Source organism: Pinus tabuliformis, chromosome 2_2 (assembly GCF_031772625.1).
Source record: "Pinus tabuliformis cultivar Carrire ecotype Pingquan chromosome 2_2, CPIR1, whole genome shotgun sequence".
NCBI classification, from domain to species: domain Eukaryota; kingdom Viridiplantae; phylum Streptophyta; class Pinopsida; order Pinales; family Pinaceae; genus Pinus; species Pinus tabuliformis.
The window spans coordinates 499,859,726-499,880,919 of NC_142300.1; the positions used below are offsets into that span (position 1 = coordinate 499,859,726).

The 21,194-nt window shown below is 37.4% G+C and overlaps 1 pseudogene; it reads left to right on the forward strand.

Moving 5' to 3' along the window:
- Positions 1-17,376: 17,376 nt before the first annotated feature.
- LOC149193555 (putative homogentisate phytyltransferase 1, chloroplastic pseudogene) lies at positions 17,377-18,414 on the forward strand (annotated as a pseudogene).
- Positions 18,415-21,194: the final 2,780 nt, after the last annotated feature.

Consider the following 21,194-nt stretch of genomic DNA (forward strand, 5'->3'; position numbering starts at 1 on the left):
ATGATGGAAAAGAAGGCATCAGAAGGGAATGCCCCAGTAGTCTAAATGTTGTATGATGCAGATTTTACCCCATTCCAAATCAATGTGTTCTTTGAGACCACCCGAGAAGTCCATCTCCACCAATATCCATGTCACTAGCTTGTCCTTTGCCCAAGCAACCCGAGTCTATATAAATAAATCTACCAATTGTTTCCCTAATCTCCATCAGAACTCGAAGGGTCCAGAATGCAATAGGAAGACCTGAGCATTTAACCCAGACCATTTTGTTCTTTGGAGTGTCCTTTAGAGGGTTAAATCCCACATACCATCTGTGGAGTTGGAGAAATTTATGACCCTGTTGAGTCTTGAAAATGTCATTCATTTGCATTACACTTTCACTATTATGTCCATTATATCACCTCCATTTCACCTCCATTTCACTACTATGTCACCACATTCATCCCACTTTCATTATCATTGGGCCACCTTTATGTTTTCCCAATCTTTATTATTTCTAAGCCTTTTAAGTGAATTTGTGGTTAAACATTAGAAAATAATGTGCATATGCTTATACCTAACAAATGGGTTGAGGTTGTTGACATGTGTAGGTTGAAAGGAGACTTCTAGAAGACCCTTATGTGGCACACTAAGGCCAAATTCGAATTTGGTTGGAAAGAATCATGGGATCATGAGGATATGTGTCACATCTCCTAATTGTATTGTAACTCTAAGAAGACATGTGTCTTATCAGTTCCTATTTTGATTAGGACTCTAGAGGTAGAGGGAGAGATTCATGGACTATCATTAATGATATGGCTCTCATCTTTTTGTATAAATAGGAGATCTCTCTCCTTCATTTGCTAGTCTTTTCTTAGTCCTTTTAGCTTGTTAGTCCCATGGATTTTGAAAGCTTTGGAGAGCTTTGTTGTACTTTGCACTTTTGAAGAAATTGAATAAAGCTTTGATGTTCTCAACATGGAAGGAGATGTGAAGTAGATGTCATGGAGCATATTAGGATGTAAGTAGAGTAGATTTCATTTTGTAAATATTGCTTTGTAGAATGTAAGGTAGATTAGATTTTCATTCATGCAATTTTAATTTATGCAAGTGTGTTTAATTTTGCTTTGATTTCATAGGTGGTAGAGGGCCCCTGCCTTGTATAGTTGTCACTTTAATTTCTTGCATTTATTTTTCTTATTTCATGTATATTAATGTACAGATGTCTTTACTTTATTTTCTTGTATTTCTTTTTCTGATTTTCATGTATATTAATGTACAGTTTGAATTACTGCATTTTATTTTCTTTTTAACATGTATATTATTGTACATAAATTGCTTTCAAGTTGATTGTAGATTAGTGATGCACATAGCCTTTTAATGAACTAATGACGTGATAGAATCATCTTGTCCTTTTGCTGAAGCAACAAGGATACTGGGTCTCATAGTCATTCTCTCATTATTTGATTATTGCATTTTATTTTGATTGAACTAGTTGTATATTTACACTTTTATTTAAATACTAACTCCATCAATAACATGTTTTAAGTTCTTTTGAAGTGCTAAGTTTTGGAAGTTACCATTAAGGACATAGGCCTTGTCTTGAAATCTTTATCCATACTTGTCATTTAAAAGTATTCTTAAGACCTTAGAAACCCAACAAGAACAAAACCCCAAAAACAACATAAACTATAAAACAACGAAGTAAGAGAAAGGTTACCTAAGCACATATAGTGCACCACACTTCATCAGTTTACGATACCCGGATTGATAATTTATGTAGAGCAATTTAAGACATTAAATTGACTAGACATTTTGGCGCCGTTGCCGGGGAAGTGTAATTAGGAGACCTTATTTCTTACATCTGAAAAAAAAAAATTAACAATTCTTGAGTATGCTCTCCTCCTGCACTTTGTGTGATTTAGAGGATCAGAAAAATGATTGTTATGTAAAAAAAAAGAAAAAAAAAAAAAGGAGAAGAGAAAAAATAAACTTCATTTCATTTCCATTTTCACTCCATGCCATCCATTTCATCAATAAAAGTTATTTCCCCATGATCATTTCCATTAAGATTGCCTAACTATCTCTATTTAGCTAAGTGGTTGCTGTGACACTAGTTTCCGCAGCTGATACCGGTTTCCGCAGCCACCACTCTGTTTTTCACATTTACAGTCAAGATGTTAGTGCAATAAAATGAAAATGCAGGAATGACTAAGCAATATAAAAATTCACAATTTCAGAGGAAAAAACAATCTATGGCTATCTCCATTCCTAGTTTTCGCTGTGGCTTCTGTTATCACTTAGAACTATAAAAATTTGCATGTAATCCTTTGTCCCAGTTCAATGTCAAAAGTTGGAGTCAAATTGGTTTTGTTTTATGTTTCTTACATAAGGTTGATGTTTTAAAGGTGTTTGATTTCTTTGATACTCTAATCCTATTGGTCGTCCTCCACCATCATGGTTTCATAAGCCATGTCTTGTCTTATCCATGTCACCGATCCTTTCCGTAATTTCGCAGCGCAGTCTCTTATTGGTCAGTTTCGCAGCGTAATCATTGTTTAGCCATTCCGCAGCGCGTCATCATTAAGCCGTTTCGCAGCGCATTATGAGAATTCAAAACTAACCCCGCTGTGAAATCGCAGATTCGTGTGTTTTGCAGCGAATATTTCTCAAAGGGTCAAGTCTGTTGATGAGTCACCGTTTCAGTCCTCTCATGTCAGTTTGTGTACCTCCCAAACGCTCATTAACCATTACTCCACCAATAGATTTGTAGACATGCACCGAAATATCATTCAAATGGATTTTACCGTGCATGAGTCTTTATGATGATCGTAAACGATGCATAAGTGACCAGCTTGTGTGATGATGTATTTGAGTTTGCAAGCGAGGCTATTTTCAAGCGAGCCTGATTACAAGCGAGGCCGAGTTAAAGAGAATTGAATCACCATTTTAGCTGAAGCTGTTGGTCATTGTTTGTGTGAAGATTTCAAAAGAAAAATGGAAAGGAAAGAACATAGATGTGGAAAGTGTCAAAGAACAGAACCTGAAGGTTTAGACCTCGCATTGAAAGATGAAGGTGTGAAGAAAGCATTCAAAGATGCCGGGTGTTGGAATTTCTGTAAGAAGCTGCAAGGTGGCCATGCTCAGGTAACAAAAGATTTTGCTTTAAACTTCACCGGTCTAAATTCTAAAATAGCTATGTTGGAAGTTCAAGTGTCTCCGGAGGCAATAGCTGCTGTAACTGAGATCCCAAGAGGGGGGCAAGAATGGTTTAAGAATTTTAAGTTCGATATGAATCCATGCAAAGAGTTTTTAAAAGAGGCATATGTGAATGAAGACCTAACAAAAGCAGTGCCTAGAAACTATGTCAAAGAGCATTATGCCCTTCTTCTCACTTGTATTCAGAAGTATTTAACCTGTGAGGGAAGATACAATAATGTCTACTCTTATCACTTCAAGTTGCTGTTACATTTCACTGGTAAAGCATCCATAGACATTCCCTTTTATTTGTTTCGCAGTCTGAGCAAAATGTGTGACAAAGTGCAATTAAGGAAGGAAGACTGTGAAACATCTTTATTTCACCATGGTTTGGTTAAATTGTTAGTTTTGGATGGTCTCCAGAAAATAGGTAGAGACTGGAACTCGTTCATTTTCATGGCGGGTTTCCAAAGTAAAACAGGTCTTACTCCACAGCCAGTTAGAGAAAAAGAAGAATCAGTCGAAGAACTCACGATAGCTGAGCTTCAAAATGAGGCAAAAGATAAAAAGAAGGCCAAGTCTCAGTTGAGAAAATCAGTGAAGCCACTGATCATTAAAGAACAACCTCAGCCCTCAACAAAAGAAGAAGCTCATCATAAGAAGACTGTAGCTGGACCAAGTGGATCTGAAACAGTGTCAAGGGTTAGGACAAGGAGCCAAATAAGTAAAGAAAAAGGCAAAGCATTGGCTGTTGAGGAAAGCCCGATATCTAAGGCCAGCCTGAGTGATTTGTTGGAGGCCATTGAGTTTGAGCAAATTGAACCGGTGCACATTGAACCAGTGCACATTGATTTGACACAGTCATCACCAGAAAGCACCAAGAAGTCTAGGGCTTCAAAAAGACTGAGGTTTGATGAACCAGGTGATGAATTCATCTTCAAACCAAGAAGACCTATTACAAGAAAGCAAATAAGGGAAGCCGAGAAACTGCCCAGAACAGAGGAAGCCGAGGAATTGCCTAAAACAGAGGAGGCAGAGAAAATCAAGCAAAAGGACACAAATAGAACAGTCATCATATCCCAAGGAGGTAATATTATAGCTATAAGAAACCAGTTAGAAGCAGTTAAAAATGAAATTTCTAAGGTGAAGAATGCCATTAGGGAGTCTGCAGTCAGGTATGCAAATTATCGTAAAGCTGTATTGAAAGGAAGTAAAAACCTAGCAAACCAGATGGATTCAGTAGCTGATGTTTACACATGGACAGTTCCAGCTCTTAAAGAGGCCAAATTCATCATAAAGATAAACATGCATCTAAGAGCTGAAAATAAAGCCATGAGAAAGAAAGTTGCAGACTTGAAGGCACAGCTAGGTCAGTTAGCTGCTAAATGAAGTTGCTGTTCAAAGAAAGGTGTTTTTCCAAATTTTGTTAAATTTTGCTTAGTTTTCTTGTTTTGAGGACATGTAGATCCCTGCCATATGTAAAGGTGTTTTATCAATTAAAGGACTAAGCAGTAAATACCTCAGGGCAAATACAAGCTGTTTTAACAAATTCAGCAGTTTCGTAGCGCGCTACGAAACTGCTGTAGGTGGTGTTTTCAAAGCAAACAAACAGTTTGGTAATATGTGCGGGATTTTTCTAAAAGGGAACACCTAAAGGATATGTAAAAGATCAAATGAAGACATCACAGCCATTCTGATCAAGACAGGTGTGCCTTCAAAAAGGTGAAATGTTTAACTCAGGTTTAAAAATTTTCGGTTATAAAGCTACTTTATTACCGGTCATAGGGTATTGAATGAATTGCATACATGGAATTTTGGCTTGCACACTTGGCTATTGATGGAGCATCCAACTCATTAGGAAACATGGTGGTGTTCTATATTTTTGGGGTATTAAAGAGACTAAAAAGACATGCTGCTGCATATTCGAAGTGATGGGGGACCAGAACCGGAAAGTAAGGGATATTCCCTAACATCGCTGAACAGTTAAAGCCTTCAGTATCCAAAGCCAACATGGAGCATTAACTGCTCATCTCATGCCATCTCAGCCAAACGAAAAGGAAACCAGGTGTCAAAGCTGCAAGGAGGAATCATTCTACGAAGGAGATAGAGTTAGAGTTATAATCAGATTAGAACTCTTTAGAATTTCAATTAGCAGTTATTGTATTTAATAGTTTGTTACAAAGCAGATAGGTGTCATTAGTGGCAGTCATCGAGCTCCCCTCATGCTGGAGGAGGAAGCTCCAAGTAGTTAGAATTATGTTTCCATATATAGCTGAAACTTCTATGTAATGAGGGTTGGATATTTGAGAAAACAGAGTATTGTTTTGGCTTGTGTAAAAACTCAGTTTCAGTAATACAATTTGCTGCTTTTCTTCTCAGGATTCATACAGTGTTTCAATGCTCAAGATATGTGGTTTTGCTTTATCCTTAATGTTTTTACAGTTGTATAAATACACAATCACTCAGAATTCACTTATGCTGCTCTGATTTCCTGTGTGTATTTGTAGGCCGATGTTTTCTATGAGATGTGTTTTGAGTATTTAGACATCACATGCCCTGACTTCTATGTATGAGCAGTGCTATAGTTTACTGAAGTATGATTAACTCCATAAGCCCAATGGAAGTCTTTGTAATGTCTGTCCAGCCAGCATGTTTGTTAAATTCACTTTACAAGAGTTAGCCATCTTATCAATAGTCAAAATCAACAACCTTTTGAGAGAGCCCTCTCAGGGTAAGGAGGCTAAGCCTTAGTCAAAAGATTGGTCTGAAACAGTTACACAGAGTCTACCTGATCAGCAGCCTTTCAGTGCTCGATTTTGTGATAACAGCTTCAATAAAAAAATCTGCCTCCCTGATCAAGCTTTGGCCCTAAAACGAACCTGCAAAAGCATTACGTCTCCTTTAGTCGTTTTCATGTCTCTTGCAGACAACAACATCAAATCAATTCTTTCATCTCTGTGTAGGCTCTAAAATGAGAGAGAGAGCAGCGGTATGCAACAACATTGCATATTGTTTATCCCTATACATGTGTTTTTTTTTTTTGGGTTGTTTGTTGTATAGACAAAAATTAGCAGAGATCTAATGATCATAACAAGGGAGACCACCCAATTCCTGAATCCACGACTTCTGTGGGCTTTCTCTGGGAAGCAAGCCAACTCTGCCCACCCAATGATTAGAGATGCGGTGACATACACAGAGCATGCGAGGAGAAAGACCGTAACAGCTATAGATGTTGTTTACTCCCTGAAGAGACAGGGCCGAACCCTTTACGGCTTTGGAGGCTGAGAAGGATGAAGTACCATTCGTTCCTCCTGTTGCTAGGCATTTATTTGCTCATGGTGTCTCTTGACACCACCCTTGTCTATTCAGGAATGGTAACCTTGAAAATTATCTGTATGTTGAACGGATTGTGGATGCTCTGTTTTAGCATGGAAACAATTGCCATTGGTAGTGGGAATGTTTGGACTTTTGATGTCGATAATGCTGCATGGTGTGAGGTTCAGCAAATAAAACCACCATTTCAAAGGCCGAATGCAACAATTCAGAACAGTAAAAATTGATAACTCAGAAAAACGTAAACACAAAAAAAACGTCAAACTTCAAACGTTTGATTTGCCCAAATGGAGACGAATTTCAAAAAACTAAAACATGGGTTTTTTTGCCAGATGGGTTATTTAGATAACACAGAAACCGTTTGAGGAAATTCGTGGCGGTCTGGGAGAAATCTTCGGTTCTTTGGAGCCTCTTTTTTGCCACCGCGTGAAGAAAAACGTGAGTTAATTAACTGATAGTTTGATGTGTGATTGAATTCGGCGTATTCAAATTTGGTTCTATGCTGTAACCTCTATCACGTCCTCTGCCCATATGCCACCCATTGCAATTCATTAAGACCCATTAAACAGTAGTTTCAATCCAACACGGCTCTCCATTACGTGATTTGGTTGGATACGACTCTTCACAGCCGATTGATAAACGTGGCGTGAACCAAGTGACCAGTTTTATTACGGCTCTTCTCCACCGCATAACTCCCGCTACCTATTATAGACTAGGGTTTAACCATTTTTGCAGGGTTTTCATGTACAAACATATTCTAAAGCCCGATATCGGTGTACATGCTTAGCTTGCTTGGTTACAGAGATGGTGAAAGGCATCCAAAACTCTGAGATGCTGGACCAAGGTTATGGTTCCAGTAAGCGGGAGTCTCAACTTTAGATTCTCTTTGTTATCTCAAAGCCTAATGCCTTCAGAAGTCCTGCATCAGATACCTACATAGTGTTGTATGGACTTTAAGTCAAGCACAACATCCTTCAAGTTCACCACTTCTGCAATCAAAAAGGGTGGTTCCTTTGCTATTTCCATGGAAAAGGCTATATGGAAGATCAATTTGTTTACACCTTAACTACTTGTAGACAATGAAAAAAAAAAAAATTCAAAATTGATGATAAACTGTTTTAGCCACTTTCCGCAGCCAACACAGCATTTCCGCAGCTCACACAGGCTTTCCGCAGCCAATCCCGGATTCCGCAGCTGTTTTGTTAAACTCTAGGTTGCAGGTGTCATCAAGCAAAACAAGTCACATGGGTAGCTGGGGGAATGTTGGTACATGGATGGTGTCCTATTCATTCGATCAAATTTGATGAAAAAGACCCCGGTCAAAGGGAAGTCAAATTGTGTGTTATCACAAAGTCGCCACACTGAGTCGCCACACTAAGTCGCTGCATGTCAAGAAAAAATAATAATTTTGAATCAATGAAATGAACAAGTTATTTTCTCACTTTTCTGAAGGTATTGATTAATTTTGGACTGATAATGAAAGATCAATGGCTAACTTTTTATTCAAGATTTTTAGCTACAGAGCTGTTCCCCAATTCCATAGCCAGAAAAACCTCATTGTTCAAATCAGTCTATCTTTCTCATACAAAATCAGATTTTGATGATTTAAGTACCATTGGAAAGATCTCAACAAGATCTATACAATGAGAAATATATCATTAGAGTTTGAAATGGCAAATAATGAAATAAATTGCTGAAAAGAAGCAACATCAATTTGAGGCACTAATTCCAAAGCAGGTATAAATTCTTTTTATTTTTCCTTTGAGAACTTGTTTCATTAATACAAATTCTTAGTTTTGTGTGTAAATATCATAACTAGAGAGATTGATCACCTCTCTCCTTTGATAATCTTACATTCCATTGCAAAAGAAGTATTAGTTTTTTTGCAGGTTTCAGGAGGAAGGACAAATGACTACAAGAGAATGGTGTCTCTCTAAGAGACCAATTTGTTTCATAAGAGGATGATCAACAACAAAGAGGAAATATGTTGATGCAAAATCAGATCCAAACACTTGAAAAACTTTCAGATACTATTGTCTCCATCACATCCATCCATCACATCCATAATTCATAATAAACCATTCACCTCATTCCACTCCATACTTTTCACTTACATTCACATACACTTTTCATCTCTTTTTGTCCATTCATAACCCACAAATAAAAGCAAGAGGCTCATTCACATGCTTATTGCCATTGCCATTTCTGTTCTCCATTGCCATTTTCCATTTTCATTTTCCATTCCTTGTCATTTTCATTCCGCAAATAAGCCCTGCTTCAATGAAAATTATTGAGTCCATAGTCCTTTGAGTCTAAGTTCTTTGTAAAAACACCTTGAGGCTTGCATGCCTTAATGGCAAGTCCTCATGCTGACAAACAATGGGAATACATTAATGTCCCTTGTTTGTTAGATCTTCTAGGTGACTCGACATCAGCAAATTTATTCGTACCTAGCAAGATGTGTTTGGGCATCATGACTCTCATTGTCATCAATGGTGAGAGTTCTTGTGTTGACTAGTGGCATCCATTAATGGCCACTAAGCCAACAATTTCCTACTATGTTCGACATCAGAACATCTTTTCACATAGTAGGAATTGTGCCAATGAGTTTTGAAGACATGAAGACTATTATTTTCAGCATTTTGGAGCAGATTCAGCAAGTTTTAGTAGAAGCAATAAAAAGTCATCTTATCTCTCTATCCATGACTCCTCTTGTTCAACCACTTAAAGAAGAATATGATCAGAAGTTTTCAGCCACTGCACATACAACTCATCCATTCCAAAGGGTAAGTGAAGGTACGTCATTTTCTAACTTTTGACCATAGAATTCCATAAAAAGCTAGAATGATAATTGTTGGAAAAAAATTTCTCTTCCTCATTTCATAAAATTGCCAATACCATCAGTTGGGGGGGATACATTCGTATTCATATCTTGCCATGTCCATATCATATTCAAGAGCTCACATACTTCCAACATATATTAATTATTACATTGATATTATGGGCATACAATGGCTTTTGAAAAAGTGCTTAAAGGATAAATTGGATACAAACAAAATCATGGTTGTCACACAAGAACCAACCATCATGCAATCCAATAAAGATATACTTTGCAACAATAATCAAAATATCATTATGCAAAGTTCAAATATCAACGTAGAAGGCAACAACAAAGAAAAAAAATGGTTGTAACACAAGAACCAACCATGTTGCAATTCAAGTAAAACACTTTGCAGAAATATGAAGTTATCAAATGATATCATGCAAAGTTAAGCCAAATCTCAAGGATCAAAAGAGTTAATGTAATATATATTGCATGAGGACATGCAATAGCTTCAGTTGGGGGGTATGTTGAGTCTTGAAAATGTCATTCATTTGCATTACACTTTCACTATTATGTCCATTATATCACCTCCATTTCACCTCCATTTCACTACTATGTCACCACATTCATCCCACTTTCATTATCATTGGGCCACCTTTATGTTTTTCAAATCTTTATTATTTCTAAGCCTTTTAAGTGAATTTGTGGTTAAACATTAGAAAATAATGTGCATATGCTTATACCTAACAAATGGGTTGAGGTTGTTGACATGTGTAGGTTGAAAGGAGACTTCTAGAAGACCCTTATGTGGCACTCTAAGGCCAAATTCGAATTTGGTTGGAAAGAATCATGGGATCATGAGGATATGTGTCACATCTCCTAATTGTATTGTAACTCTAAGAAGACATGTGTCTTATCAGTTCCTATTTTGATTAGGACTCTAGAGGTAGAGGGAGAGATTCATGGACTATCATTAATGAGATGGCTCTCATCTTTTTGTATAAATAGGAGATCTCTCTCCTTCATTTGCTAGTCTTTTCTTAGTCCTTTTAGCTTGTTAGTCCCATGGCTTTTGAAAGCTTTGGAGAGCTTTGTTGTACTTTGCACTTTTGAAGAAATTGAATAAAGCTTTGATGTTCTCAACATGGAAGGAGATGTGAAGTAGATGTCATGGAGCATATTAGGATGTAAGTAGAGTAGATTTCATTTTGTAAATATTGCTTTGTAGAATGTAAGGTAGATTAGATTTTCATTCATGCAATTTTAATTTATGCAAGTGTGTTTAATTTTTCTTTGATTTCATAGGTGGTAGAGGGCCCCTGCCTTGTATAGTTGTCACTTTAATTTCTTGCATTTATTTTTCTTATTTCATGTATATTAATGTACAGATGTATTTACTTTATTTTCTTGTATTTCTTTTTCTGATTTTCATGTATATTAATGTACAATTTGAATTACTGCATTTTATTTTCTTTTTAACATGTATATTATTGTACATAAATTTCTTTCAAGTTGATTGTAGATTAGTGATGCACATAGCCTTTTAATGAACTAATGACGTGATAGAATCATCTTGTCCTTTTGCTGAAGCAGCAAGGATACTGGGTCTCATAGTCATTCTCTCATTATTTAATTATTGCATTTTATTTTGATTGAACTAGTTGTATATTTACACTTTTATTTAAATACTAACTCCATCAATAACATGTTTTAAGTTCTTTTGAAGTGCTAAGTTTTGGAAGTTACCATTAAGGACATAGGCCTTGTCTTGAAATCTTTATCCATACTTGTCCTTTAAAAGTATTCTTAAGACCTTAGAAAACCAACAAGAACAAAACCCCAAAAACAACATAAACTATAAAACAACGAAGTAAGAGAAAGGTTAACTAAGCACATATAGTGCACCACACTTCATCAGTTTACGATACCCGGATTGATAATTTAAGTAGAGCAATTTAAGACATTAAATTGACTAGACAGACCCCATACCCAAGGATTCTTGAAAAAGCACTCAAAATCATCCCGGTGTAAGAAATGGAAATTATACCATAAGTTCATCAACCTGCTAACCTTAGGTGCATATCCTAAGATAGGAGCCCACCTCGTTTTTGCCCATTCATGCATATCTTGTTCTGGTAAATTAGCAAAGCGCCATTGAGCAACTAGTGCCCTCTTTTTTAGACTAGATACTTGGTCTTAGAGAACACCGTATCTGAATCTCAAAAGTTTTGTTTTAGAAGTCACATGGATAATTTTACCCTGATCCTTCTTTTTTTCTGTGTGCCTCATGGTCAGTTTCCATTGACACATCTCCAGATACTCCACTGACAAAACACGAGTAGGCACATCTGAGGTCAATGGGACATGATCCAATGGACCAGGTACCCGCTCCTCCTGCGAAATTTAGTATAAGAAAATTCAACCTCCGAAGTGGCTTGTATGAAAACCTCGTGCTCGGAAACGTTGGTCTTTAAAATATACTATCGATAATATCAGTGATGCATATCCATCAGCAAGGATAAGAGGTAGCCAAATCAACACAATATCCAAAAGGACAAGTCTCAATCCAATCTGGTAGTGCATCAGAAAAAGTATAAAATATGACAACTCCAAATAACCCAAATAAGGAAATGTTAGCACGTGAAAGGAAATGAGTATATTGTAGCTAGGTGTTAGAAAAATGTTAGACATAAAAGTGGTAAGTATAGAATTTATCACCTCCACCCCTGACGTGCGATCCACTTAGAATCCCAATCTCACTTACCCGTGTCTGCACAATCCAACCACTCGTAGGAGAAAGCACCTAGATTTTGTATGCTGCCACATCCAATATATAAATCTAAGAATAATTATGGAAGAATATGGATTATGAAGAAAGGCCAACATTTTATACCGTCTGCACAAACGCAAAGGGAATCACCCATATCCGTGATCTCACCTACCCAGTTTCCCGTGGGGGCAATCCAAGAAAACATGAACTCCACTAGATGCCCAATACTAGTGCTAAGGAATAAAATAGTCACTCCAAATCCATTCCACCTTAGGGAAGTAGATATTGGAGAAGGATATTTAATATGACATCACACGAAAAAGTGAATGTCTATACCCATACACTGAAAAAATTCAAAAATATCGTCAGAATATATTCTAGCTGGGAGAAGCCCACCACGAAAATTCTGCCACCCCAAAGATGGAAATCACAGCCCCACAATGACGCTTCTTCAAATCCAGGAAAAAGGAAAGCTCATAGAGCCATTAGAAACAAAAACAACACCAACATCCCATGCATTTCCACCATCTATGACAATATCTAAATCTAAGATCTTTGAAGGTACGAGATATTGAAATATAATAACCACTTCTTCCACAAGAAAGAAAGTTAAGGTGAAACCAAACTCACTCTAGATTCTAAATCTTCACCAAAGAAAACCACCCTAATGTGTCTCATCTAGTCATACATGGGATTTCCTTCGAAATAGCCACAAATGTTCAACAAGTATGAGGTATGGAATATAAATTGCACATATGAACATAATTGCAATTGCTAACAACTCAAGGAATGACGAGGGTGGAATCCCCCAAAAATATAAGAACTATATGACAAAAAAAACCATGTTAGGCCCAGATATTAGAAAGAAGTACCCAAATAGAGAGTAAGAATAGCCCATAGAGTAATCCTATGTATACTTCCCTTATATCTTGTGTGCGGGCTCTGTAACAACATTAATAACAACATTGTCTCTAACTATGCAAGATTATAATATCAATATTTGGTAAATCTACCAGAAGACTCCACTGCAATAACCAAAAAATAAAACTAAAACATTGAGAAACTAAAAATACTTCCCCGACCACTTGTATAGAGAATGCATTTTCTCACTGCAAATAGGATCCTGAAATCTCGTCCACAAAACAAACAACCCAAATTATAGTCTCACCGTTTGAGATCTACGCCATTACTTAAAACCTCTACACAATGACCTCCACACAATAAACTTTGGAAAAATTACCACGAAGATTGAAACAAATCAATCTGCATTTTAAGTAATTTCCATGAAAAACTACATGCACAAGGAGGATATGAAGTCACAATTGTCTACACATATTTATCAACATTGAAATATTTACTATTGGAAGCTACATGATTACCGTACTGATAGAGACAAAGATCATATAAGACTTGAAGACATCTCTAGTGGTGCAAAATCGTTTGAATTGGCTGCTAAATTCTGTTATGGAACGATAATGGATTTGAATTCATCAAATATTTTTGGGGTGAGGCACACAACAAAATATCTTGAATGAGACATCAAAGACAGTTACGACAGTATGTTAACATCAGTTTCTCGTTATTTTATTTTCGGTGAGAGGACTATTAGAAGGTTAGTTTAACTCGTTATTAATTTGAGTGAGAAAATGATTGAATTTAAAAATCATCAGGCACTCAGTATTTAAGTCAAAAATCAAAGTTCTCATAATGGATCGAAACCTAAATGACCACATCCATCTCAGAAAAACAATCCTAATGCAACTTGTATCAGTGAAAACCGAGTTCGTATGATGAAGTTACTGAGTTTTGTCCTCTTTGCCAAACATGAGAAATTAAAAAAAAATTGCATAATCACCTGCCATGTCAGCAATCCAACTTGATCTATTATTGAATGTTAGTTTTGTTGTGCCAATTTCTATTACAAAATTATAAACAAATGCTTTTCCATTGCTTCTTGTGCATAGGATTCACTAGGTTTTGTGAATGTAAATAGGTAAATTTGATCAAGTTTAATGTGAAATACTTGAACAAAATAACATCAAAAACAAGTACTGAACAAAAACAATGAAAAGTACATCAAACCATCAAAATGAACACTTAACACATTGTTTTGATGAAGGAGTTCACCCCTCCTGGGCTACATCTCCTGGTCCAACATCCATGGCTTGGGCCTTTGTATTAGCTCAATATGGAAAAAATGTTGTTTCTAAAGCTCTACTGCTCTTGAAACTTGCTTCAATGTGTTCAGAATGTTGAAGTCAGCTAGGGACCCCTTTTCCTAAGCTCCATTTGGTCGAAATTTGCTCCAGTTATGACCCAAACTATTTTTCCCTAGAAAACCTCCACTAAAACTGGGGAAACTCCAGTTAGCCCCGCTAAAACTGGAGAAACCTTCGAATTTATCGGATCCACTAAACATGATGCCAAGTTAAACTCCGCTTAACTGGTGGTTTAATTATGAGTAAGCATGAATTAGCGAGGGTTTAATGGTGGATTAGCGCAATATGCGATTCTGTTAACCGTTACCCCAACGGTCTTGGAGGAGGTAGACACATGGGAGGATTAACCATCCTGTTTATGTTAGTTCACTGGTCGTCGGTTCTACTAAACAAAACCATAGTCGTTACCCCCAGACTTTGATGTGTTCACATGGGACAGCTTGGGGTTGCATTTATGGTTTGTTGGAGCTGTGGGTTTGTATTAACCATGACCTTCGGAGCATTCACATGGGAGGGCTGGCCCTCCTAACCCCTAACCGCCAAATCTTCAAACTTGAAATATATGTGGAACTCTATATGGTTAAGAACTACTAGCGCAGTTCAATGATAAGTCATGAACTATGTTGGGAGCAGGTCCTGGACTCGACCCCCCAGCCTGCCACAAAATTTTTGGTAGATTGCGCACTGATCCAACCTTTGGGGAGGGACACGTGGCAGTCTCTAGGCTTGCCACTTGTCCCCTCGTCATTGGTATGTTTAAACCAATCATAATATGCCACCTCACGAACCTGAAAACCAACAACAACATGAAACTTGGCAAACCGTGATTGAACTATTGACCATCATTGACCTTGTACAGTCACCTACCATGTCAATAGTATGGACTGCTAACTGTGCAATGACTGTGCATTTTTTTTAAATGTCTTCTATTTGGAAAAGTGAACAAAAATCAATATCTTCCTCATATGAATGTTGGGATCATTTCACCGAGATGGAGACAGTCATTCAGGTTTCAAGACATTATGAGAACTTTGAATTTTGAGCTAAATACTGAGCGCCTGATCATTCCTCCCCACTAGAAACCTTTCGGACCCAAAATGATACTATCAATTGTTCAACAAGTGAGGGTAAAACTCCCTCACCTTCTCGATCTACAACCATTTGGCTTTAGAAGGCTTTTTTCCCTTGAGTCCCACTCTAAGGTATTCCACATCCCCTCTCTTCGAAGTTTTGATTATTCTGTCAAGTATGAGATCCTACTGAAGTTCATCAAATTATTCTGGTGAGAAATCATCTATTGACGGTAGCTAGACATGCTCTCCTTGATCATCAATCAAAGGAGGCTCAAACAATCTCAAATTCTCAACATTAACAACAGGGTATATTTGCATATAAGGAGGCAAATCAAGCTTAAATGCATTGTTACCAATCTTTTCCCTTTGTGTAGTTGCCTTTGGGTAGTCGCTCGAGGGATTCTTTGAGCAATATTTTGAAAGGATATCCTTCCCCCTCGTCTTTCTTCTCTTTGCCATGGGAGGCCGTCGGGGTTTGCGAGGTTGGTCATGCAAATGTTTGACCAATTTGAGCCTTAACTCCTAATATCCTGACCTCATTGGGGACATGAAAAGAAAAACCGAGAAATACCAGACCTCTCTGATACCCCTAATATGAACTTAAATAGGAACACAACAAATTACAAATATAACCATAAATACAGAGATGCAGTAGAAATAACACTTCATTTTATTTGTATCAAATACTGAAATAAGCTTACAAATAGAATGGAAATAAACTAGCTCAGGTGATGGTAGCTTATCTCTAAGAAGAGATGTGGTAGCTACATGCCTCTGAAATGTGTTACAATGAGGCTTGAAGGCCTATTTATTATTGAGAAATAATGGAAAACCCTGTGTTAGACTCCGTCTCAACATGAGATTGATTCTTCTTCAAAACGGGGTTCTGAAGAAGAAATCATTTAATGTATTGATTTAAATTATGTAATTTATGCTCCAGCTCTTCAAGAGGCAGCAACAACTTCAAAACTCCTATCCCTGCACAAACAAAAGAAACAAACATCATCAGCAATCATGTCCATTTGTTTGATCTGGTCTAGAAGTTGTCTTCTGTTGTCATTTGGTTATACAGCTCTCCATACATTTGGTTGCTCAAATCTGGTTACTTAGCAAAGGAATTGCTGGAATGAAAGGCATACTTTAATCTCTTGATCTCTTGACAAGCATATGCCTGCGGCCTTGTTGCCTAACCTCTGCTGCAGACTTCTTGGCACATGGATTTACATATTTTGAGGTTTTTTGAGGCATACTTTAGTCCATCATTGGATGCAAGCTGTGCAAGCTGTAATGGCCAGCGACCTTGCAATTTCTCAATTCAGATTCCTGACAGAGCTCCTCCTTGTCCATGGAAGGTTGTCATATATTCGGATTTCAAAGGTGGTAATCTATTTCACTTTCTTTTGTGGGTATTCTGCTGCAAATTTTTATAATGATTGGTACCAAGCGTTGTACAATATCGTGTACAATATCCTTTTCATTTCACTCCCAGCATTAGCCATTGGAATTTTGGACCAGGATGTAAGTATCGCTGTTTCAAAACAGTCTCCTCAGTTGTACAAAGCCGGCATTGACAACTTATATTTCAGATGGCAACTATTAGCAAGAGGGCTGCTGTCAAGTGTTTTACAATCCTTCGTTATATTCTATCTTTCAATTTTAACTGGGTTTGATGGAAAATCCAATGGGAAAATTCTTGGCCAGTGGGATGTGGGGACACTGTCATCAATCTCCAACTTCTCATAGAACACAACTACCTGACACACTGGCACTTCATCAGCATTTTTGGAAGCATTGTAATCTGGTTTTTATTTCTGCTTTTCTTTACCTCGATATACTCGTTTTGGGATGCTAAGGAAAACGTGTATGGGCAACTCATTGCCCCTTTTTCCACTTTAGATTTCTGGCTCATACTTTTGGGTGTTTCAGTGGCGGCCTTGGTATTTGATTTCGCTTTTGAAGGATTTCGAAGGATATTTATGCCGTATGATTATCAAATCATTCAGGACATGGAAAATTGATGCTGGAAAGTTGGTGTTACCTCAAAACGCGATGCTGAATCATACTAGTATTCTGGGTAGACACTATGACAGATGGTTACTGAGAGCCCAATCTATTAAATTATCTTCTGCAGCAAGCATCAAATACAGAGGCATTTATCGAAGTGACAAAAGGAGGTTAATTACTAATGCTACATCAAAGCCTGTCAATACTGATTCATATGCCGCTGATTCTTTGCCTATCAATGACAAACGTACCTTTGAGACGTTGTGGGATGTTTTCAATACATTTTACCGTTTTTGACGGCCTCACACAGTGATAGGCACAGTAATAGGAATAATTTCTGTTTCTCTTCTGGCTGTTCAAAATATGCTAGATCTTTCTCCAACGTTTTTCATTGGACTTTTGAAGGCCCTAATACCAGCTCTCTTTATGAATATTTATATCGTGGGTTTGAAACAAATATCTGATATTGCAATAGACAAAGTCAACAAGCCATATCTTCTGCTTGCTTCTGGTGAATTTTCTATTGGAGCTGCTGTGGTGCTTGTGACAGCCTTTGCTTTCATGAGTCATGGTATGGGTTTGATGTTTGGATCAACACCTTTGATTTTGGTTCTCTCCATAAGTTTTCTACTTGGAACTGCATATTCAATCAATCCGCCATTCTTAAGATGGAAACGATGTGCTTTGGCTGCTGCAAGTTGCATCTTATGTGTGAGGGCAGTCATAGTTCAAATTGCCTTTTACTTGCACATACAAAGTTCTGTTTACGGGAGACCTGCAACCTTGACCAAGCCTCTGATATTTGCTACAGCTTTTATGTGCTTCTTCTCAGTTGTGATTGCTCTTTTTAAGGATATACCAGATGTGGATGGAGACAGAATCTTTGGCATTCAATCTTTGACTGTCCGTCTGGGTCCGAAGCGGGTGTTTTGGCTCTGTATCTATTTACTACTGGCTGCATACACTGTTGCTATGATTATGGCAGCTGAGGATTTCAAAGCAGCTCTACAGTCATGATTTCAAGATAAATAAGCTAGAATTTATAGATCTTTGTGATGCCATCTCCTTCAGGTTTGAGAAAGAGGTTGAGCCTTCGTGGCTTGAGAGATGTCCAAACTTTTACCATTCAGCACCGTGTACTTGCATTAAGAACTTTGTGAAAAGCAAGGCTTTTGATTACATTGTTATTTTCATGCTTTTGCTAAATTTGATAACAGTTATCATTGAATCAACGTTAGATGTTGAAAACAATTCTGACCAGTACATTTGGCAACAATTTGAGTTCTGAGTTTTTATGTAATAACAGTGTTGCTTCTTGTCAACCTGGTGGTTGCACTCGTATTGGAGGCATTTTTTGCTGAAACAGAGTTTGTTGGCATTGATCTTTAATGAGATTTCAAAACGCAGAAATTGATATGGCATTCACGCTATATCAGGAGTCTAGTTGAGAGTTTGTTCTTTTCATAGAAAGCATTTGATGGTCAGTTAGAGAAATGGAGGCAGAAGCGCATGACAGTCTTAGTAGGCAAAGAACACAAGGCAATAAATCAACATTCTTATGAGCAATTTGGGTATTTTTGGAGATCAAATCGAGAATATCTAGGCATGAAGTAAGTTGAAGATATACTTTCCAGATTTGAAGGAAACTTATAAGAGGACGATTGAACACCTAGCAGCAGAGATATATCAGATTAAAGATCAGCGGCTTCAACAAATTGAAATCTTCCAACTTTCCCTAAATCTAGTTTTATTTTTAGTTTATCATTTTTAGTTTGTTGATGTATTTGTGTGTCCCTAGAATTTTGTTAGCAGTTCAAAGGATTGAAATTGCAATTGTAAGGACAACTCAAACTCAACAATCGAATATTTCGAGGCATCAACAGGCAGCTGGCGATTTTCAGTTTTGATGAATCGGAGGCACTAGCAAATTTCACTCTATAATGCTAACACTTCCAGATTTTGGGGCAACATTTGGGCACGAATGGACACTTTTCAGCATGGATATCATCGACCAAGAGTAAATCCAGATTTAAAACGATTTGAATCTAACCTTCGACAAACCGAGCAATTTGATTTTTATTTTTGTAATTTTTAATATCGGTTTGTTTCCTAAAGTCGAGGGCAACCGAGAGACTATGTTGGCTTTTTAAGCCATAATTTGTAAAAGGGTTAGAGTTAGAAGAGAGTGAGTGAAGAGAGTAGAGTTTTTTCTGAGCGCTGGGAGCTGCTGGAGAAGCAGAGAGCTTTGTAATGTACAGTTTTCTGCAGAGAATTTAATGGAATTTCACAGCTCTGTTTGCTGAGATTCATGTGGTATGTTGATTTAGCATAAGTTTTTCCCTTTGTCTCATATGTAATCAGTTATATTCCATTTCATTTCATGACCCTTTCAAGCTGAACAAATGAAGTGATTAGGTAGGAATTCATAATATTATATGCTCCTCCTATAAGTTTGTTCGCATTCGATGTTTTCTACTGTTTAAGGAGGATTCAGAGTTATTGTCTGCCCTCCTTAACTCCTCACCAGTCTTGCCATCCCGTTTGAAACCAGATTTGGTGTTAAATTGCATGCCTACCTTGCCTCAGTTGATACCTGTGTAGTCATTATATTTCTCTGTTTGAAGCTGTGATTTTCCCCATGCAGCCCAGAAAAGCCCCGTCATTCCATCAAAAAACCAAAAATCATTAAATCCAAACCCCCTATCAATTTACTAGCCTAAAATCTTTATTCTTAATTGGTCAGCCTAATCCTATTGAAAGATCTACCGAATCTGACCCGAGAGAGCCTTCTCATACCTCGTAGGGCTAGCTACGAGGTGAAATGGTTTGATGTAGCCTTGAAGATTTACCTTCCTCAGCCTAGGGTGAAATCTCAAGCGCTAACACCCTGAACATCCAAAAACCTAACCCTAGGAGATGAAGCGCCAAAACTATGGGCCCTGTTTGGGTAAATTGGTACATCAACTTCGCGGGGTCGTAACTTTGGCATACAATCTCTGTTTGACGAGAAAAATACCTCGTTAGAAATATCTATCTGAGGACTACAAATTTCACATCGAAAACATGAGTGAAAGACTGATGTTTACACTATTTTCCCCAAAAAACGTTATAAAAACTGCCAAAAATAGTAAACTATGCTATGATTAAGTAAACTAAAAAAATAAAAGAGACATTGGTGGGGGTCCAAATACCTCCACCTGGATCATCTCGCTCAATCTCCTTTAGATATGTCAACTCTTGAGGTGTTGAAAAATTGCTTTCACTGAGAAAAAGGCTTTACTTTCTCCAATTGGATGTATTTTCCCTCAGTTTCCAACCTTGTAGTTTTTAACAATGAGAATCATACACCTCAACTTCCGGCTCAATTAGATTTTATGATTCAATTTGTCATTCGCGGTAAGAATATCCATCGTTCCATTATGGACAAAGGTGCTTCAATGTGTATCATGTCACTTTCTTAATGGAGGGCTATTGGTTCTCCCTAATTTAATCAATCACCAACCACATTAAAGGATTTTGATAGAAGAGGCTTCAAACCTTGCAGAATTCTGAACTCATTACAAGAAGAATTAGGCGGCAAGATGGTCTCAATAGAGGTTAAAGTGATCGACAAACTATTAGATTATAATATTCTACTCGGTCATACGTGGATTTATGCTATGCTTGTTGTTGTTTTGACATATTTCAGAATGATTACATTCCCTCATAAGGGTGGTATTGTAGCCATTGATCAATTCACTTTCTTTGCCAACGATTCTAACGTTACTGGAAGCGTCACTCTACTGAGAGAAACCACA